This window comes from Quercus robur, chromosome 4 (assembly GCF_932294415.1).
Source record: "Quercus robur chromosome 4, dhQueRobu3.1, whole genome shotgun sequence".
Taxonomy (NCBI): Eukaryota; Viridiplantae; Streptophyta; class Magnoliopsida; order Fagales; family Fagaceae; genus Quercus; species Quercus robur.
The window spans coordinates 22102956-22111215 of record NC_065537.1 but is presented as its reverse complement, the minus strand read 5'-3'; the positions used below and the strand labels follow the sequence as shown (position 1 = coordinate 22111215).

Genomic DNA, 8260 nt, shown 5'->3' with positions numbered 1-8260 from the left:
AGAAAGTTTAGTTCATGCTAAAAATTAAATCCAACACAAATGAGTTCAACATAATTTTTTCTGAGAAGATTGGAAAGAAAAAGAATGCTCAATAGATCTCGTTCAGCCTCTGTTCAGATCAACACCCCTTCTTCTTTTCTCCTTCTTTTCTTCTTGTTTCAGCGTCTTTTTTTTTTTTTTTTCTCTGCTTCTGTTTTCAGCGCCTCCTTTTCTTGTTTTTCTGTTCAACGCCACCTTTCTTTCCTTTCTTTAGACGTGTTGCCCTATTTTTTCAGCCCAAAACAATTCTCTCTTCAGCCCAAAAACATTTTTTCAGCCCAAAACGTTTTTCAGTTTAGCCCACACCATTGTTTCAGCCTCTTTTTCTTTTTGTTGGTTCTGTTTTCAGCGCCTCCTTTTCTTCTTTCTTGCCAACTTCCAAGGCCAAAAATATTCTCTTTAGATGCTTCACATTTATTTTATTTGAATAAATCTTTATTTTCTTCAAATCTGGAATGAAATTTAAATAACAAAAATCAAGTCTAAAATCAACAAAATAAATAAAATTAGACTAAAGTTTAAAGTTGAGAAGTGATAAATTACACTCAATTATGCAAGTCATCATGCTCGGACACCACCTTACTCTTCACAACCATATCATCGATATAGACTTCAATGTTTCTGTCCAGCTGTGGTTCGAACATCTTAGTCATCATCATTTGATAGGTAGATCCTGCATTTTTCAGACCAAAGGACATCATTTTATAATGATAGTTTCCAATGGGAGTGACGAAAACTGTCTTCTCTTGATCGTCCAATGCTAACGGTATTTGGTGATATCCTTAAAAGGTATCCAAAAAACTCATCTGAGGATGGCCAACCGTTGCATCCACTAATTGATCCATCTTTGGCATAGGAAAAAGGTCCTTAGGACAAGCCTTATTGAGGTCCATGAAGTCCATGCACACTCGCCACTTCCCAATCTTCTTCTTTACCACCACTGTATTGGCTAGCCATTGAGGGTAAAAGACCTCTTTGATTGCTCCAGCATGCTTGAGCTTGGCCACCTCATTTTTGACAGCTTCGGAGTGCTCTTTTGACGGGCGCTGAGGTGGCTGTCTTTTCGGAATAATGGTAGGATTCACATTGAGTCGATGGCAGATGAAATTTGAATCTATACCTGGCGCTTCATATGGGCTCCATGTGAACACATCGACATTTTCTTTGAGAAATTGTAGCAATCGCCCTTTCTCCTACAAAGGCAGGTTAGCCCCGAGCTGGAAAAACCTCTCCGGATCGTCATCAATAATTACCCTCTCCAAATCTTCACACTTTATCTCGTTGGCTGTTCCATTTAAGGGTAATGCTGGGGCTGTTAATTGCTATAACCCATTATTGGCAGTAGCCGAGGTCTCTGCCTCTGGCCTATGTTGTATAGCCGCGACCAGGCATTGCCAGGCTACAACCTGACTTCCTATTATTTCTAATACTTGGCCTCCAGATGGGTATTTCACCTTCTAATGTAGAGTAGATGAGACTGCTCCCATTGTATGAAGCCAAGGTCTGCCCATAATAGCTGTATACGGAGAGAAAACATCTACAACGATGAAGTCCACCTCCACCACATCCATACTAGTTTGCACAGGTAATCTAATCTGGCCTTTTGGAACGACTATCTTTCTCTCAAAACTCACCAGAGGAGAACTGTAGGGTACTAAGTTCTTAGGCTTCAAACCTAGCCCCTTGTATAGATCTGGGTACATTATATCAGCAGTGTTGCCTTGATCAATCATGACCCTTTTTACATCGTACCCACCAATTTTCAGTATGACCACCAGAGCATCATCATGGGGCTGAATGGTTCCCACCTTGTCCTCATCCGAAAAGCCTAAAATTAGTGGGATGTCCACCTTGGTTCTTTTGGACGCTTTACTGTGCTCTTCGGCTGGGGATCGGAACACCGACAGTACCCTAGACAGACGAGATCTAGTCCTCACTGGGGCAGCGAAAATAACGTTTATTGTTCTATGGGGGATCCTCGAAGAAGCATCTCCACGCATCTCCGAGCCTGCCTGGCCCACCTGACCACTGGAATGATGCAGGAGTTGCTTTAATTTCCTTTCTTGGATTAACTACTCCAAATGGTCCCACAAGTTCCTGTAATCCTCAGTGGTATGCCCATGGTCCTGATGGTATTGGCAATAAAGGTTCTGATGTCGTCTCTTAGGCTCTCCTGCCATCTTGTTTGGCCATTTAAAAAATGGCTGTAAGGTTGAATTTAATCAACCATTTTGTTAGCTTTATTCCGTGCCAAATTTGCTTGTATTTCAGCAATTAGTAACCCTATATTTAGGTGGGTTTGTTGTAAGGGTAGTGAGTGAGATAGAGTGTTGAATGCTCAAGAGTGTGCAAGAAAACAGAGTCTTGCGGATGGATCTCGTGGGTGAGTCGCGGCTGTAAGCCGCCAGAAGCAGTACACGTGCCAAGCATGCTAGAAGTTGAAGCATCATGCTAGCTGGAGCACTACAGGACAAAATAGGACAATTGGTCATTCTGTTATCTCTCGGCTGGATCTCGCGACTCAGTCAAGTCACGAGACTAAGCCGCGAGCCAGCCCTGTTTTGAAAAACCTAACGTTTCACATTCCAGTCTCACCCTAGTATAAATACCCCTTATACCCACAATCTTTACATAAGAGACTCTTCAAATTCCTCAACTCTCTTCCTCTCCATTGTTAAATCTTTGAGAGGCGTTTTACCAAAACCTTTTTCTCACCATATCCATTAATGTGATAGGGCTATTTGGTGTTCTGGGAAGTAGTTAGGAAGGAACTAATTTACATTGGTTGATGCTATGGTCAAGTAGCGAAATTCGGGAAGCTAGAAAAGAAATAGGTTCGGCGCAATCTCGTTGGAGTAAGAAGTTTAGAGGGCTTAGGTACACTAGGTAGATTAGGCTTAGAGGGTCTATTGCTGTTCATGTATCCCAACTACATTTTCTAATGGATTGTTTACCGCTTGGAGGGCGACGGAGAGGTTTTTCGCATAGGGCTTCGGTTTCCTCTTCGATAACACATCATGTGTTGTCCTTGTGTTTGCATCTCTCTTCCCTTTATCTTTGCCTTTTATTTTCTATTGTGGATGTGATTTTAATTGGCATAAATTGTTTACCAATTCTGTATTAACCTTTTGTTCATATTCCGCACATTAATTGTTTGATATAAAGCTTGAATTGGTAATTTGTAAATTGGGAGTCTAAACGTTCAAGGGTGTTTTTACACTATTTGAACTTTCGATGGCTTATTCTTGATTTTCTCCAATACTTGTTGCACTGGCTCTCGAAACACAGCATTAACCGCCTAAGTGTTAGCAGGGCCTAATTGCCCAACAAAGTCTTTCCAAGGTTGGTTATTATTATAACGGTCCGACCTGAAATCCCTCATTTCCTGAGGGATCACCTTAGCTTTTCCCTTTCCCTGCAATTGATCTTCTTTTACTCTTCTGTACTTGTTAATATGATTCATCAATTGGTGTACATTAGTAACAGGTTTACCAGTTAGAGATTTTCTTAAATCATACTCGGTTGGAAGACCAGTCTTGAAAGTACTTATAGCCACATCATCATGCTCTCCCTCTATCTCATTAAACATTTTCCAGTATCTATCTGAATAAGTTTTGAGAGTCTCGCCCTCTCGCATGGACACAGATAGTAAAGATCTCAGAGGTCGAGGAACCCTATTGCAAGTAATAAAGCGAGCACCAAAGGCTCGGGTAAGATTCTTGAAGGACACAATAGAGTTGGCCCTTAAACCGTTAAACCATCCCATCGCCACTGGACCCAGATTTGATGGAAAGACCTTGCACATCAAAGCCTCATCCTTAGAATAGATAGCCATCCTTTGGCTAAAATGGCTAACATGTTCTACTGGGTCCGTCCGACCATCGTATAGGGTGAACGTAGGCTGATGGAATCGCCGAGGAAGAATCGCGTCCTATATATTCCTTGTGAAGGGTGATTTGGAAACCTGGCTTAATGTTTTGTTCATGGAGTTATTCCCCAGGCCTCAGCGAGGAGGACTTTTGTACCTATGTCGATGGCTGTGTTCCTCTTCATAGGAAAAAGTTTCACTAGGTGGAGTCCTAGATCTCTGTCTATAACTATCTTCGTCAGTCTCTTTGGATGATGGCTCAGAGTTGGGCGAGGAACACCTTCGCCGGGAGTGGCGCAACTCTCTTTTCAACTCATCAATCTCACGCTACATGTCCCTATCCTTCTTCGCATGGGAAACGTGACTCTTCTCATGAGAGTGACTTTTGCTAGTATGAGTTGTACGTACACTCCCTTCACGGCCCTCTCTCCACTCGAGACTTTGGCGTGGGTCGCCATGCTAGGAGTCCCTTGACTCCGCTTGGCATGGGCCAGCATCTATCTGGTGCGGTCCCGCTGTTGTCTAGTCCAGACCTGCTTCTTCCATTGTGAACGTTGCAACCAAATTTCCTTTGACCTAGATCAAGCTCTTCCCACAGACGGTGCCAATTGTAAGGGCTGAAATTGTATTGATCCCAAAACCGGCTTGGGCTTACTCGTTAACGACCCAAACAATAAATTTATAGAGCGTGGGTTAAAGAACTAGATTTATCCGAGAAGAAAAACGATTATACTCAATTGTGGAAGATAATATAACATGGACAAGATTCTCGAATTTTCTTCGGAACCAGCTAGGTTATCTTTTTTATGGCTTTCTTTAAGAAGTCTCTTATCCCCGAAAATATAATCCCCTTCTCTCTATGCATCATTCCATGTTATATACTGCCATCCTGGTGTCATCTGCACCATACATATGTAAGTTGGATTCGGAGGATCTCTTTCTATCCCATCCAACATTTCCTAGAATCTTTAACCAACAGCTGTAAGGCTGCTTCATCACTGTTCAGGCATCACCTCTACATTAATGCGGCCAGAGAGTTGGTTAAGGGGCAATTAATGTGGAGGTTGTAGCCTTTGAAGATATTTGTCTGCCCTCCAATCCTTATCCCTGGTCCAATGTCCTATCCTCAAATGTGACGTAGCCCGAAGTAAGTATGTGATGATAAGGCGCTTAGATTCACCTCGAACAAAGGTTACCGAGAATACTTTTGTCCTCGGACACTTATTGGGCCCATCTCACATTGCCTCTGCTCTTCTCTTAACTTTATTAAACTCATAGCCTAATTTGGGCCTCCTCGAATAGTCTAATGTCCTCGGATTGGGCTATAGGCCCGGTTAATATAGCTTTAACAGTACTTCTTGATAAACCGGCCCCTACAACCACGATTATCATCCATAAATTCTTTGTTGATGTCCAAATTCATAACATCTTTCACAAGCTCATCCAATTTCATTTGTACAAGTTCTATGCCAAAAAAAAGAAAAAGATGAAGAAGGTATTAGTAGTTTTAGGGTCTATAAAGTTTCAATTTCCAATTATATCCCTTGTAAAATTTTGTAATTACTCACTTTTCTTTTTAAATTTAAAATATATGTTGGATATAAAAGGTATTTGGAACTCGCCAAATGCTAAGTATCAATATTGAAAGAATTTGAGCAAATACTAATCCTAACTATGACCACGATTATCATCCATAGATTCTTTGTTGATATCCAGATTCATAACATCTTTCACAAGCTCATCCAATTTCATTTGTACAAGTTCTATGCCAAAAAAGGAAAACAAGAAGAAGAAGGTATTAGTAGTTCTAGGGCCTGTAAAGTTTCAATTTTCAATTATATCCCTTGTAAATTTTTGTAATTACTCACTTTTCTTTTTAAATTTAAAATATATGTTGGATATAAAAGGTATTTGACAAATCTAAAATAAAATAAATATTTATTTGTTATACGAGTCGAGTTAAACGGGTTGTGTTAAATGAGTCATTTCGGGTTGACACAAATAAATTGGCGTATCAAACGTATTTATTGTGGGTTACACGGGTTGACCCACTTATGACACGTTTCTTATCGTGTCACTTTTGGGTCGACCCGTTTATGACCCAAACCCATTAAGGCTCAACCCTAAGAGCACTCTCTTGAGATGCAAAAAGCCTAACCCTCAGGCGATGACCACTTGAAGACTTAAGAAAAGCTTCAAGACAAGAAAAAAAGAAGGAAATAAAAGGGAAAAACTGCCTAGTCTTAGAATAATCTACCATCAATGCATAAGCAAAGAAAAAAGTGTGGGAAGGAGGAGAGTCGTACTTGAGAAGGGATGCTAAGAAGCTTGGGCTCGGAGGAAGGAAAGAAGAAAGAGGCAAAAAAGGAACTTAAAAGATGTCCCAAAAATTGGAACGCTGGAAAACCAAAGGGCATGTTGAGAGGCATAGCCACGTCCAACCTTTGAATGTTTTAACACGTGGCCACGACCTGGCCAACGATGTCATGTCTCATTAAATGTGAGTAGAATGGAATTTTAGGAGTCTTAGCAAACATAGAATGACCTTTGTGGGCACAAGCACCCGCAATGTGGTGTCATCCTCATGATTGGGAAGTATGCCTTAGCCTATGGTGGACCTAGGCTGAAGGTGTAAATGGAGTCGTCACCTAATTTAGGTATAAAAACCATAAATATAGCACCCTTCGTGGAAGGACTGATCTTTTACCAAAGCATGTGTCCGAAGTTTAGGTATGGGGATAGGAAGGTGTTGGGCACTCAATCCCACCCGACTCGTGGGTTGACCTCCACTTATTATGTTCCAAATATTAATCTCATTAAAGAAAATTTTAATATGTTATTTTAACCCACACATACACTAGCATGCATCTACGACACACAACATGGCATAAGCATCCCTAAACCTATCATTCATCTATCAAGGCATACAAACACAAATCTCCAAGGGCAGAAATATCACATGGTAAAATCAAACAAGAATATTATGACATCCAAACATCAAAGGCATAGCATTCAATCCAAGAATATTCATGTTACTTAATCAAAGCAAACTTATATTCAAACCAATGCATATTCATGTGAATGCATGACTTACCTTACTGCATCATAGCACCTATGCATTAATGCAAGTTCATGATATTCAAACAATCCTTAACATACAAACAAAGAGATAAAACAAAGCAAAACAAAGATAAAATGAAGAGACAAAGACTCAAGGGAAGACAAAATAGGTTAAATAGTGGTTAAAACATGTGGATAAAACAAAGGAAACAACATACGGAAAACGAATTAGGGTTTCCAGGCTTGAGTATACGTGCACATACATAGGGAATGCATGCGCACCCCAACTATATGCGTATGCATAATTCGAGTATGCGTATGCATGCAAGAATCATGTGCACATATACACATCCAAAACCCAAACCCAAAAACTTGGAACAGAGAAACTCAGAAAATAGAAAATCTAATGACCTAGCATGTTTAGAACACAAACCTAAACTAAACAAGCGTATTAAAACAAATAAAACATATATAAGAACAATTAATCAAAAGAAAAAGTGAAGAGCAAAAGTTAGAAACTGTACATTAATACTAGAACTATGTAAAACTTGATTTTGACCGTTCGCCTCAATCAATCTAGTCACAACCAATTCAAAATAAGTTACTAAACTTCAGAACTCTAAGATCATGACCAGAAAAGGTCTCAATCAAATAAAACTTGACTTGAGGATGTTTTGTGAAGAACTCTATTTTTGATTTACTATTTCTTAGTGAATCTCATGTGTTTTACCACTAGAATTTGTCCTCGAAAATGTACCATTTATGACTTTATATAGTTGAAAAATAGGGGTTTGAAGTGGCTTCTAAACGATATGAAATTCGTTCCAAACCTAGTTTAAATGAAACAAACTTGTCTTACATAGTTTCCGGAACCATAGTATGTGCACGCATGCACATGTATGCGTACGCATGCATGAAACATGTGTATGTAGAGCTTGAGCATGCGTGTATGTGTATGCATGCCCTAGAGTTTCCTTGATATTTATTTTCCAATAATAGTTTATTTGGTCCAAAAATAAGTTATATTTTTAGCACCGTACTTTGGGCCATTTTTAGCACCGCACTTTGTGGTGCGGTTTAGCCAAGACCATAATTGTACTTTACCTTATTTTTGTGGTCACATATGTGGTGCGGTGCAGTGTAGTTGATAGTTTAGCCAAAACCATAACCGTACCATGCCTCATTTTAATTTGCAGTTACATGTGTGGTGCGGCCCATAAGATGTGGTTTAAACGGTTTGAAATTGATATATTTTTCAAATATTCGGCTTTTCCTACCCAGCCCCAAACTAAT

The 8260-nt window shown here is 39.9% G+C and overlaps 1 pseudogene; it reads right to left on the bottom strand.

The window, feature by feature from the left end:
* Window positions 1-8260, bottom strand: part of LOC126720873 (receptor-like protein kinase FERONIA) — a 68581-nt pseudogene that overhangs the window by 36553 nt on the left and 23768 nt on the right.